The following is a 14,501-nucleotide window of genomic DNA, read 5'->3' on the forward strand; positions in this document are numbered from 1 at the left end:
GCAAAAAATGTATTTTTTGGTTTTTGCTGACGTGCAAGTTTGCTGTTTTTTATGTCTGGTTTCGTTATGGGTTTCCACTGTTGGTACACATGGTCTTTGAGCAAAGCTTGTTGTGCCAACAGTGGTAAAACTGAGAGAGGCTTGCCTTCACTTCATCTGTTAGAATATTTTCCAGAAATATTTGCCTAAACCAGTCAACATCTATATATTCCCGTTAAAACACTGTAGGTCCCTGGTGAATTCTGGCTGATCAATTATGTAGGCGTTTTCTAAGAGGTGCCTTAGACAGCTGGTGTTGAGCACTAGCTTTAAGAGAAGACTGCCTGGGTCAAGTTCCCGTCCTCTATGAAATAATGATAGGATGACTGAATTTAATATGCTATGGAAAAATCTGGCATCAAGCGCATCAGAGTTCATGCTACATGTCTGATATAAAATAGTCTTGAGTTTTTAGCAGTATAGGTCATACAACATTGATCTCCCTGCAAGCCTGCAAAAACGATTTAGGTTATAGCTTAAAATTAAAGAGTAAAACACTCATGTTAACTGAAATATGTAAATTCCTTTTTGTTTCTTTACTGCACAGCATGTTTGTACATATTGCACATAATTGTGTCCAGGAAACACTGTATGGTAATATGTTAAATGTCTTTAGAGCAGATGTGTTCATAGATAAGAAATGGGGTTTTGCAGGTTTACAGGGTGAGTTCTTATTGGTAAAAATTGTTGGAACATGTTTACTTTGTCAGGATTTCCTGAATAAATCAAGCAGTCCACACTGTGTAAAGCATGTGAATGACTCGAACCTGTTGAAAAAAGAGCAGACTCTGTGAAGACCAACATTAATGTCAGTTTCCAGTTAAATCCTGCACTGCCTACTGTTATACAGCATTCAGCATTTGCTAGCCAACCTTAGAATTTACAGCTGCAGTTCACTTCTGTTGTGCCGTGCTTTATGCTAGATTACTCTTGGTGTGCTCAAATCATAATTATGGACAGTGGCAATACCAGAATTTTAGATGACTAAAAAGGCAATAAAAATCATTTGAAGTAGTGAACATTAAGAAACATTGATGTTTTTATGTACTAAAAGGCTGATTTTAAAGAGTTGATTTTTATTTCAAGCACTGGAGTTTTTGTGTAACCTCTGCAATATATTAATGGGAAAAATGTGTGATTTGTCCTAAAGTCTTAAGATATTTCATGTACATTTGTATTTTTTTCTTGTTTTCTCAGTTTAATATTTATTAGTACAGTCCTTATAATTAATCTTAAATGTGAACTGTAGGAAGTATTTATGCAAAAGAGACAACTGTTTCCAAGAAATGTTCTGACTAGTTTAAAGAAACAAAATCTGTCAGACACAGTTGCTCATTACATGATTAGTCTTTTACGCGCAGAAACATGACTGAGTGTAGCCTTTCATCTTGAGAGCTGCTGTTCTGAGTGACAGTAATGTCTAAATGCAAAGAAAAGCACAGTGAAGGAGGCTCTTTTCTTATGGTTCTTGGTTTGTGACAATTTGATGCCTCGATTTTCCAACAGAAATCTGCAACTGTGAATCTTGATTTAAAAAATTGCCCTTTCTTTTGCTTAGTTTGTGGTTTTGACAGAAGCAATAATTAAAATAAGTATTGGCCTAGTCTTCAAAAACTCTCGAACATGCTTTGAAGGCCTATAAAAATATACCCTCCCCATGTGTACTTATTTCTGTTAACAGAATCCCTTACTCAGGTTATTTCAGCTATGTTTTTGAGGGTTTTGTGTCTGAGTTACATTACGTTACTGGAAGGGAAAATAAATCCGAAACAATTAGCCAAACAAAGAAAACTGTGTAAAGATGGTACTGTTTTATTTCTTCAAACAGGATGAAAATATTACGGTCTTAAGGCCTTTCTTCCACAGTGAGCCAGATCTGTGCCTTAGACTGTTCAGTGACTTTTGAGAAGGCAAGGAACAATACAGATTCTTTTAAAACACCTTACTGTTTCTCTGAAAATCACCAACACTTTGAGACTTAGGATTGGTCATTTTTGTGACAGACTTCTGAAGCAATGCTTTCCAACACGTCGTCTCTTTTAAGTACAGTGCTCAAAGCTCTGTTGCTATATGGCGGCCCTTTTGACATTTTTGTCTTATTTGGTTACACTTAATTTTGCTGTCTTTTTTTTTTTAACTTTAAAGCATCTTTAGCTTTCTCAGTTGTCCATCATTGTGTTGGGTGGCTTGTTCCAGATTGTCTTCTTGGTTTTATTGTGGCAATTGTGTGCTTCTTTATGAAGCCCTCAGACGTTCACTGTGCATTACACTGCAGAGTTGCAGTTTTTGGCTTCCTCCATGTTAACAAGCTTGTTAAAATCGATTTAACAGTTTTAGGTTTTTCATTTATTTAAGCACATAATCAGTTTTAATTTGCTGTTTAATATGAAATGTATTGGAAATAATTGTCATTGGAGTAAAGGCATATATGTTTTAATAATAAAAAAGGCTGGTGTTGGGTAATTTATTAAGCCTGTGGGACCAGATCAAGTAAAAAGTCAGACAACCAAATTAATTGAAAGCCATAAGTCTAAGATTTATATAAGATTAGTCTTCAGCAATCTCCATCATAAATGGTTGGAGTTGTGATTTTTCACAGTTGTCTACTACCTTTTATTTTTTTCTTTCCACACTAAAAGCGAATAGTTTTGGTTTGAAGAGAAGAGAAAAGCAGACATCCCAACAGATCAGGGAAGCCCTGGGCACTCCAAGGCTGCTGCAGGGCACCAATAGCGAAACCTGAAGTGTTAAATCCTCCTGTGTGATGAATAGTTGTAGCAAAACAGAATGTAAGAAAAGCGATGTGTGTAAATTACAATTATAGGCAGGGCTGTTCTGAGGTCCTAAAACAGCAGCACTTTCCCCTTCAAATGCAGTTCATATCTGCCAAATGTCCAGACCTGTTCACTTACATGCAGGAAATGTATATGATTTGTCAACATTGCTGTAGTTTTTTTATATCAAATTTCTATGCATTTCCGTGATTTCAGTCCTTTTCATCTGACCATTTAAGTTAATCTTAAACTTTGTTAAAACTGAGTATCTTTCTACACTGATGCTTATTGCTTGGTACGAGATGCTTATATATTGCAGACAACATCACACATTAAAATCTATGTTTGCTATCAGGTTCTTGTCAGTGTTAGCATTAAGGTAAAATAAAAAGACACAAGTTTGTATAAGAACTTTCCCAGTACTGCATGCAAAGATTGAGCTTTTGCTATTTGTACTACCACTGACTCATACGGAACACCATTTGTGAGCTTTCAACTCATGCAGTCATTATAGTTAAACATTTACATGCTCAAATCTAAGAAAAAAACAGATGAAAATGGCCTGAACCTAATATGGACTGTGATTCACTACAGTGTAAGAAAACAACCAGCCAGTGCCCTGTATCAAAAAGATTTGCCAGTTAGGTAGAATAACATTTCATATTTCTGCAAAAGAAGGCATAGTATTTAAAATTTGGGACCTGCTGTATAACTGGTTTGGTGCACAATAGGTGTGCATCGGGTTAACAGTTGGTCCTTTAGTTTGGTATAGATACACACATAAATGTTTTATTCAGTTACTGTTGTTTCTCTCTTCCCTAAATTGATTTGTGTACCTCAAGAATCAACTCCAGGTTGCTTATGCCAAAAAGAATTGCTTGCTATATTCTTAGAACTTTTGTAACTGAATCGATTTTTATGTAAAATGCTGCAAACACAACTTCGTATTGGAAAATATTTAATTACTCCTTGTATCCCAAATATCTGTTTCTTGAAAAAAGACCAGCTATTGTCTGCAACAATACGGCCGAGTAGCTTGTTCTTCACTCCTTCAATCCACTGTCTGTAAAAGCTGATGAACTTGGAATACAGGTTTCCATAGACTTATGTGTTGGCTTCATTAGCTAAGTAGGAAGCTTCTCATATTATCTGGATAAAAAGAGTTTATGAAAAGACATTCCGTGTCCTGCAAGTCAATGGGAATTCATTCATGGGTTTTCTCTTGGATTGTCTTAAAAGCAGGTGAAAATCTTCAGTTTTTCCATTTTAATGTGCATTGTTTGTTCTGATGTGAGAAATCTCTAGCAGCAGTGACTAGCAAAGTGAAACTCTCTGGAGATGTAGCTGAGCTGCCGCTCCCTTTTTACGTTTAAGCTTTGAAACATTTTTTTAAAATTCTCTGCTAGTGCTTCTCATTTGCACCCGATTTACTAGACTGCATGCGTGCTTTCAGCATGGTGTTTAGTGCACACTTAGTTTTGAGAAACATTTATGGATTTAATTTAGTTTAGCAGTAACTATTGCTTACTTGTGGAGACTGAGGCGATGTGAGTCTGAAAGTTTATACACCTCGCTTACTGTTACGTAGTGTATAATCACTCCAGTGGGAATACAAAAATCATTTACAGCCTTTCATATTAGGAGTTTTCCAAACTGTTTATATTCCTTTCACAAGTGTAAAATGATATGTTAAAAATATTAGTTTTATATTATAATTTCGGCACAATTGATCTTGGTGCACCATACCATGGAATTCATTAAGGCATTCTGTAACTGTCAGCTTGAGTCCAAGTACCCAAAAAATATTGAACGTTCTCAAAGTGTAAAAATACTCCTCAGTCAATTTTCTTTGAGTAGACTTTGAGTAGGTTTGGTATTAGTCTATTAAAAAAGCAGCAAAATAAACCTGGTACGGAAGTTCACCGTAGCAAAAGAATGTGTTTTGCAGTGCAGAGATTTTCTTGGTAAGGCTACACCCCAGTTTCAGCTCCATTAAGCCAGAGTACTCACGATTCTGGATCAGTCAGATTGTCTGGATTCCTGCTGTGAAACCAGGGAGTTGGATCTGTGTGCAGACACGCTATAAGATTCAAATGGCCTTAATCCTTCTAGCTCTGTTTAACTGTGGTAGTAGTGTTCTCACCATTCTGAAACCTTAGTAAAATGTCTTTGTTGATTTTTCAACCAATCTTCTACCAGCTGAAATGTACTGGTGAGACTCTTTAAATTCTCATTGAATTTTTATTTTTTACACCTTCACAGTATACATTGTGTTCATTTGCTCATCAGCTGTTGCAAGCTTCTTCCAAAATAAATATCATGAATGTATCACAAATTTTTCAGTAACGTAAGGTACATTGCTATGATTATATAGTTAAAATAAGGAGGATGTGCTATTTATTCATTTGTGAAAGGAAATGTTATTTTACGGTTTGCTTTCTGCAACAGGCCTACAGAATGTCTGCAGTTTACAGGATGTCTTTCCATCTGATGCTACAGGAAGTACCTTTAAGAAAAATGTCATCATAACAAAGTTGTTTTATTTTACAGCTTACATGTTGCACAGAGGTTATCTCAGTAGCTTGACTTAAGTCTTTTTTAAATAGGAGGTCCTGAGGCTTTAGTTTGCCTTGTTTAACCAGTATTTAAAATTGTAGAAATGTTGCAATTACTACAAGGAATGTAGTTGTGTAGCCTAGTTGGAGTCCTTTATAAACTTGCCTTAAATTTAGATGAGCCCATGCTTTGAGAGATGATACAGGCTGCACATATGAGAATCCACTTTTGATGGTGCGATACTGTAATTGTTTAAGAATTAAACTTTTTTTGTTCTTCCAATAATGTAACAAGCTTTTAAAAATGGAGATGAGTATACAGCAGGATGTTCAAGCAACAAGCAAAACACAGGGCTGTCTCTGCATCAAGAATAGTTTCTCCAGTGCTATTTTTTAAGATACTCTTCAGGTAGCCATTTTCCTGGCAGCCTACAAGATGAAAATGGATATGGTTGTTAATTGAACCTGAGATTGAAATTAGACTCTGGGTGACATATCAAGTTAGGTATGTGAAACTCCAGTTTACTGTTAACTAATCCTGACATTCTACCTTTTTTATTTTTCAGGATTTTCTTAACCTCATTGCACCAGATATTTGTCGGATTTAAAACGAACTCCACTGAAGACAACCATGGAATCGGTAACTGCCTTTTTTCTTGTTTTTTTCTTGTTGGAGAACTGTGCTTTTGTTTAATGTTGAAATGTTAGAAAGCTTGCTAAAGGCTAGGCATTGGTTTCCTTCTGATATTTCAGAATGCTTTTATATTAACAGATTTTCTAGGTTCTTGCATTTTGGAAAATTATTTCTGGACAAGGCTGTTGGCATTCAGGAAGAATGTAGAGTCTTGCATAATTATTTTGACATCAGACTTCTTCTGCATGTTGTTGTCATTTAATTCTTACAAGTTTTTGGGGGAAATGGGTTATTCATTCAATTGTTGCTTTTGTAAGACATAGATATGTAGCGACTGTGTGTAATTGGTTAAGTGTTGTGCTTTTTCTTTGGTTAATGAGGACTTATTTTTTTTAATCTCTTGGAGAAATATTTACAGGTGTTGCAGACATTATGTCCACTGTTTTTGTGTATAAACTTGTGTGGTGTTCACGGTTCTCTTGTAGCTTAGTTGATGTGTGGCCTGCAGTTTGTAATATTGCTAATAGAATTGGTATGAAAGGGCAGGAATTCAGGTTTGTATGATTAGATTTGCTTGATGAGTCAGGTTTGGTTAGGGAATTGAGCCAAGTGCATCCACCCAACATTTAATGTTGAGTTATGTAAGCTGCCTTAAAACTGTTTGTTTGTGTTGAGTTTGGTCAAAGAAATTAGGGTGTTAAAAGCAATTGCTATGATTTAATTGCTTATTCCGAGGCAAGGTTGTGAGAAGATAGAGAGACAAAATTCGTCTTAAAACTTGTCTTCTCTTCAGTTCAGTTTTCTGGTGTCATTTGAAGCTGTTTGACTATAGCTTGTTCTGTGTATAAGGTAGAAAAACCCAAGACTTTAGGTCTTTCGCTTATGTTTTTAAGGCTTTTTTTGTCCGTGAGGTGAGATATGAGCTCTGCAGTTGGAGTGGAAATGCGTACGCTGTGTGTTTATTTAATCCAAAGCTGCAATGCAGACTCTTACTGTGCTGGTGCAAACAGGCTGTCTGAAATCCTTTACGTTTGTCTAGTATGCATGTATTAAAAATAAAGCTTGGCATCCATCCAGACTGTTCTCTCCTCCTTTTGTAAAGGGCTGATTTGTGTGAAGAGGATGGTGTGCACTCTACTGTGTTTTCGCACAGAGTCTGGGAAAGTGGGTCAGAGCTCCATCTCCCCTCCCAGGGTGCTTAATTAGAAATGAATTGTCACTTGCCGGAGCACAGCTCATGTGATTCTTCCTTCCTTGATCAGTAAGCATAGTTAGTAAACAGCTGAAGCAGGAGGAGGTTTTTATGGATGCTTATATGAAGTTTTCTATTTATGTATTCTTAAACTTTTCACAACTGAGTGTTTTCAATAAATATAGAACTGCTGATTATAAACAGCAATGGAAGCAGTTTGACTTTTTTTTACCCAGCTCTGTTCTCCTCTATTTGCAGCTGAAACAGTGGTGTTTTTAAAAAAAAAAACTCAGATTTTTGTCTCGTATTGTGAGGAACCATGTGATCCACTGCATAGAAAATGTGGGTATCTTACTACACAGAAGCTGAGTCTAGAAGTTAATGAAAGGAATCTTTAGTATGTTTACAAATTATCCACCATATACTGTTTGTTTTAATTTACAGCACTATTATATATTATTCTAAATATTTCACTTATTGCAGACCTTAGGTTGTACATGAAAGTGCTGTCATCTTTTTCACAGTCATGTTTCAGTTTTACTTGCTAGAAATGGCTTTTCTGAAATGCGTTCTATCCATCACTGGATTCAGTCTGAAACCTTACCGGGAACTCTCTGCCAGTCATTACATAACTTGCATAGCAAAGTTGAGACAACTGTAGGGGCTTTGTTCACTAATTCTCTGCTCTCCTCTTTGCTGTGAATTTGTAAATGCTTGATTGAAAGAGCCTATGTGTCGAAAACATTGTCAAAAGTGAAGCAGACAATTTTTGCCTGTCCCTGATTATTTTAATTTTAAATAACTAAAATAATCGTCCTTTCTGTGTGACGGAAAAAGGAACTGGTAGAAACCTGATCGCCTTGTTCGTGTTTGAGATGGTTAACCAAGTGTTCTGCGTTAGTTCATTTGCCTTGGTTTTTTGAAGTTTTGTATTTTTCATTTCACACCACTTTCAGGTTTTTAAAAGTGGCGATGATTTATTCCATTCTTCTTGACAGTCTCTGTGATAACAATACTGCGGTAGACCTGTCCCTGTGTACTTGCAGTTGCCCCTCTGCTGCATGCTTGGAATTGCTCCTGTCATACCACCATCATTACAGCAGCTGAGTGGTACCTGTATCCAACAGGATCAACTAAAATGTCTGCACATCATGGATTCATTACTGAATACTTCGGAACAATTTGGTTTGTTATGTGAAACATTAAGAAATGTAGAACATGATTGAGTCATTTTGTTTGAATGAGTTCAGGCCATAGTTTAGTAATGGATTTTTCTGTTTGCAGCCCACCCGATCTTATCTTTTTTGCCTCACTGTGATCAAGTACATAAAAGAGCGGCAAAATATTTGGCCGTTGCAGCACAGGTCATTTTGCTTTGATAGATCAGTCGTTTTGACTGGCTGTTGTCAAGCAGCGCGTATGGAATTGAAGTAGTATCCTAGAATCCACACACGTGTGAGTGACTTTTGAACAAAATCATTGGCTGTATGCTTTTTGTCATAGTTTTACATTAAGCATACGTTTCTGCTGTTTAAAGCAGCCAAGCGATATTCTCTAATTGAGCTTATGTAGTGTGAGCCTTGTGCTGATGCTGATGATGAAACCTCACCTTATACTTGTACCCTTACATCATATCAGAAGATCAATGCATTCCAGCAAAGAGAGATGGTTCAGGTTGTTTCGAGTGTTTGTGATTGGATGATCATCATATCAAATAGAAGGCAGAGCTAAATTGAAACTGGGCACTAATGCATTGACTTGTCTGTGCCCATTCCATTTTGATGTAAAGGTAATTTAGACTAAGAATGGTTTTACTGCTTTACAATGCAGAGTCTGCGTTAATAGGTAGTGTTCTACACATTGCCTACGCAATCTGTTGCCAGGAAACATGAAAGGCGTTTACATTATTTTCATTGAGCAGTGTAAGAGGGAGTGTTTTGAAACTGAAGTTCAGCCATCAAGGTTCTCAGTTCATGGTCCATTCAGGAACAACTAGATAGAGTTTCAGTAGAAGGTCAGATACTTGGCTGTCATGAAGGGCAGAAAAATAGAGCATATCTACCATTGAGCTTGTGCGTTGTGTGAGGCACGAGGACGTGCCAAGCTGTGGAAAGGATTTATTCCTTGTCAAAATAAGCTTTATAAAAATTAATTTGGCTTGAAATCCATTTGTAGTTTTTTCATGCAAATTTGTTCTTGAAAATCTTTCTCAAATTTTTTTGCAGTTTTGCATGCCTCACTGTCATTTTGTTCTTACCACCCACGACTAGTGGTAGATAGCTAATTTGGATGTCCTTCTGTCACTTTTTCTGAAATGTTTGCATCATCAATCAGTTAAATATGTATAAAAATTAAACAGTTATTTAAAATACAGGAATTGTATGAACATCTGTGTCTTGGATAACATGACAATGTAACGATGCTCTAAAATATGTAGGTTGGGTTTTATAAGGTTTTTCTGTACTATATTTTGCTTTATGCTTGAGGCCTTTTTGGTGTTTGCACTCGAAGAGAGAAGTTTGGGAAGTGCTCACTTCAGTCATGTGGTTCCCATTTTATGCTCGAGCAGCTCTGCATTATTGTCTTGGGACAAATTTAGAAGTTGCATGTCTTTGGATTTTAACAGCATTGCTATGTGCATGTTTGTGTTGGTTGTCTTCACGTGAGACAAGGGTATCGCCTATAAAGTCACTGCAGCACTGCGTTTGGGCATATTACCTTCTGCAGGGCCCCAGAGAGCCAGGTGCTCGCATGTGACATGGGCGTACTTTGTAAGAAAAGGAAACCGAGGCTTAAGTCTTGCAGACTGCTGAGCTTCTTAGCTGTTCTGTCACTGTAAACATGGGTAACAGGAGGCAAGTGCTGCTGCGAGCTTTCTTGGACCTGCACAGAATGGCAATTTCCACTGACCCCTAAGCGACAGCTGCCTGGGCTCTCCCCCTCCCCTCCTTCTTAAGCTTGTTCATCAGGAGGAGTCGCACAGGGGTCAAGGCTCTGATGTGGCAGTGTGATGGAAATCGCTTTTGATGGCTGTTTTAGCTCAGCAGTGGTGCAGAGTTTGTAAATGAAGGTGTAGGTGTGAGATTAAAAAGGATAAATAACAGAGCACACGGCTAAAAGGAATAGTTTGTTGAGCTTTTCTGACTTTCTGATCTACCATGAGGTATAAAATTGTAATATATAAATGTACAAAGGAGAGCCTTAGATAGGAAGAACAGTATTCTATATAGATCCTGGGAACATGGAGCAGGGGAATGATTTTGAAGAATTTAAAGCATTAATTGTGAGCAAATGCTCAGTTTTGTGGCATTTATGTCTTCATTTAGCTAATGGACTGTTCAACCATTTCAACATGACCTAATATAGACTGTGTATTTGCCTGACCCAAGTTCCTTAGAGTCTTTATTTCCTTTCTGAACTGTCTGTAGACAGTTGTAGAAGTGAATGGGTTGTCTACATGTTTAAGGTTCTGAGTATTTCAAAATATTTTAATATTTTAAGAGCTCAGATTTTAAATATTCAGTTTCTTTAGCTGCAACCAAGTTTTAATTTCTGTAAGTGTTGGCATTCAAGTACATTCTGTTCCTGTGTTTCAGTTATGAACTTAAGACTGGAAATCTGTTCATTTTTATTTCCTCTCCCCCTTTTGTTTTGCCCTTGTAAATTTGAGATGCTTGATGTATATGCTTACTGAATCTGTTGTTGGCTTGAGTAGATCTAGAAAATCTAGATCTAGAGTAGATTTTAAAAAAACTTCTAATACAGTTAATAAATGTGACTCCTTTAAAAGCAAAAGATCACTTTGCAGTTGTGTTTTTAGAAAAATAAAACATACAGATAATGGATAATGTTTTGGTGTTTAGTGGTGTTAATTAAATGGTCATTCATACCTGACTGTAGTACAACCGAGATTGGGTTTCTTAAATACCACACCACCTCATTAGTGAGGTGATCAGGCACAAGTAATGGGGTAATTTTACCTATTGAATGTCTAGCTGGTGCACTCAAGCAGTTCCTTTTTTTGCTTTTCTTTATGATGAAGAGAACATATTTGGCCTTGGTACGCTAGATCTACGTCAACTCCCCGTTTGTGTAGACAAAGGGTCAGCAACCTTTCAGAAGGGGTGTTCTAAGAGTTCTTACGTTTCATGCATTTGTCTTTATAGATTTGTGTGCCATTGATACTTGTTTTATGTCCATAGCCTTACTTAAATTGATTATAGTATCCAAAATTCGTAACATCTTACCAGTTAATGTTATCCTTGATGATCTTATCAAAACTCTCTGGCATAAGCAGAAAACAGGGGGCCAAAACGTTGGAAATCAGAAATCTGACAGATTTCCAATCGGGAAAATTCCAATGCCAGCTTTTGCATTTACAGTCCAAACTCAGCAACACGGATTGAGCCATGTTGTAAAAGTTCTTTAAGATGTTGGAAACACCAAAAAGTTGAAGTGTTAATTTTCAGAGAAACAAATGGCAAGTTTTACTTGAAATGCCTTCCATATTATGGAAAGACCCATCTCAGTTTGATCTGCACCCTGCAGATGGAGGTTGACTTCATTCATATGCATGGTGATGTCGACTGAAAACAGTTTTGTAACCCATTTTTCATGCAATTTGGAGTACAACATGGAGCACAAGCAGCACAGTCTTTGTTGAAGAAATCTATATTTATCTCCCCAAAAAGGCTCAAATTAGCTAACATCTAACTTTGCTTTCTTAGCAACTGCCACTTTGTCCAAATTGTTTGACTTTACACTTAAAATGTTGCAATCAGAGCCACAGATAACATTTTTCAAGCTTACCTCTGAAAACAGTAGGCTAGCCCAAATAAAAATAGAGTAAATAAACCAAGTGAATCATATTTTAAGAGCTTTCACTGGGTAGCATGCTGTAGAGATTTACAGATGAGTAAATACAGGGGCACTTAGAGGATATAGAAGGTTGGGAGCCCCAAAGATCACATGGACATGGTAGTACTAATATTATTCCTGTGACAAGTTCTTTAATTCACTAAATAGGTTTTTTTATTCCTCTTGGTACTAGATACAAATCAGTCAGCCATGGAAAGAGGTACAAAGTAAGATTTAACCAGAAGCATTACAAAGTCTAGTGCCACTGAGCTGTGTTATTGGGATTTTGGTGTATATATACTTCTTTGCCTGGGAGTGGAACAATTCTGTTATGTCATTCTGTTGTGATCCTCTATAGTACTAGATTAACCTTTACTTGTACTTCTTCCATCGTACTGCCAAGGGGCTGATGTGCGTGTCTTTTTTACACTTCTGAAAAATTGTCTTAATTGTTTTGCCTGTGCACACAAGTATGATATACACTGTCTAGAACACAGCACTTCAGCAAGAAAGCCTTACTTGATCTGCTCATCACAAATGAGAAAAATCACATTAGTCATGTCTGTTCTGTAGCATTGTACAAGGCCTGCTTGTATTGCCAGTGTTATAATTTGCCTCCCACGCTTCGAAACTAAGAACAGAAGACCCATGTTTCTCCAACAAGTTTCAGTCAGGTTAGACTGATGATCTGTAAACCTTAATGGAACAAATGAGTGTTTCTAACTTGATGTAAAACTACCCCATAGTGCCCCAAACCTGCATTTTTATTGGCTTGGTATTTTTAATGTAGTGGTGTAGGTCAGTGATAACCAATGAGTTACGAGGACAGTTTAGAGCTTAACTTGAACAATCTAAAGGCAATCTAAGCATCTGGTCTCTAGTTTTTTTTAGAGTGTGGAAGTTTCTGAACAGTTATAATAGAAGGAATTTTAAATTGGGATTATCACATTGCTTCTCTCTCTTTACATACGCAGCTCACTCACCAATACATTGCGATTAGTAAAAATAAAAATAAAAAAAAATTAAAAATGCTTATGCAGTCAGGTCTTTCCGTTTAAAGATTTAAAACCAGACATTCTGAACTCAAAGCAACTGAGTCATGTTTTTAAATAGCAGGCTAGCCATCTCTTTAAAGACCAAATTTAAATCTCGTCTGACATTGACTTTTATTGCACCTTTCTTTTTGTAATTTGGTGTTCTGTGAAAACCCCAAAGTTTTACACTTGCAAAATAAAGTTTTCTGTATTTTTTATGCAGTAGTCCTGTGATATTATTCGTGTCATATAATGTGGTTGGGTCTGGTAATGCCTTGTAATTTACTATGCTTGCCTTAAAGTTACTCCCGGTTTTTCCATAGTTTCTGCTTCCAGCCCTCTGTCTGGATGATAATGACTGTGCTCTTTCACTGTGGCTGCAGATGAGAAGTTCAGTTTTGCGTAGGAGTGCACTGCATAAACCCAGAGAAGGACATGACAAGAGGCCAGATTACTGGAATCAGATGGTTGAACTGAATTTGTTGTGGTTGGGCAGAGGCTTTGGATTATGCAATTTTTTTCTTAAAAACAGGGATATCAGAAGTCATCACATTTGTTTTATGTAGAAATGATTAAAGTACAAAACTGAAACATTGATCCTGACTTACTTTTACAAGCTGATTTGTCTAATGTTTATCTGTGATGACTGTATGCACATTTAAGCTTAGTAATTTTTTTGCAAAGTCCAGATTTGTTTACTAATATGCCAGATCTTCCCCCTTCATGTGATCCTTTCTTTGACACTAGTGACAGAAAGGGACACATTAGCAGCACAATTGTAACTTTTCGTGAAACTGCTCATGGCAGGAAGTTGCAGTTTCCCTTTGTTGCTGAACATTTTCCCTTTCTTTTGTTTCCAGAGAATTCAGTGAAATTCCTCACCCAAAGCCCTTCTGTAAAGTAAACCTGCTGATGTGCTGAAACTTTAAAATTTCATGTTGAAAAAAACGATCAGTAAAAAAATCCCTATTGGTCTATAGCCTGAACTTTAAAGAAACTAGACGCTTATTAAACAATTATCAGTGGTGTGAGTTATGGTTTTCACTTTCCTGTTAGTTTTATAAACTATAATCTGACGGCCTTCTCCTATGTACCTTGAATGGTTGAAGTGCCTCTAATCAACTCCTGCTCTTCTGTGGTTTGACCATCTTGCAGTTGTATCTTCCTTTCTGAAAAGCTTTCTTCTCCTTGGATCCCTGCTGCCTAACCCATAGCCCTGAAGACAATCACCAGATCGCCAGGGCTTGTGGCCTGACACGTCCAGTTGCAGTGCCTTGTATCTTGTGGCGATTAGTCTTGTAATTCATTTTACAAAATGGAGTTGTCCAAAATTGTTGGACTAGATGTTTATTTCATTATCTGAGCCTAGGAAATTCCTTACTACTTTTTGGCCTTCATTTTTGATGTCATGGTACC

The 14,501-nt window shown here is 36.9% G+C and overlaps 1 protein-coding gene across 2 annotated transcripts in view; it reads left to right on the forward strand.

Annotated features, from left to right (window-relative positions):
• Positions 1-14,501, forward strand: part of ankrd11 (ankyrin repeat domain 11) — a 111,786-nt gene that overhangs the window by 15,628 nt on the left and 81,657 nt on the right. For both annotated transcript variants that reach the window (XM_088614401.1, XM_088614402.1), the window contains exon 2: positions 5,935-6,008. The gene's annotated coding sequence lies outside the window, so the exon portion shown is untranslated. The remainder of the gene's footprint in view (positions 1-5,934; positions 6,009-14,501) is intronic.

Source organism: Lepisosteus platostomus, chromosome 20 (assembly GCF_059453375.1).
Source record: "Lepisosteus platostomus isolate fLepPlt1 chromosome 20, fLepPlt1.hap1, whole genome shotgun sequence".
NCBI classification, from domain to species: domain Eukaryota; kingdom Metazoa; phylum Chordata; class Actinopteri; order Semionotiformes; family Lepisosteidae; genus Lepisosteus; species Lepisosteus platostomus.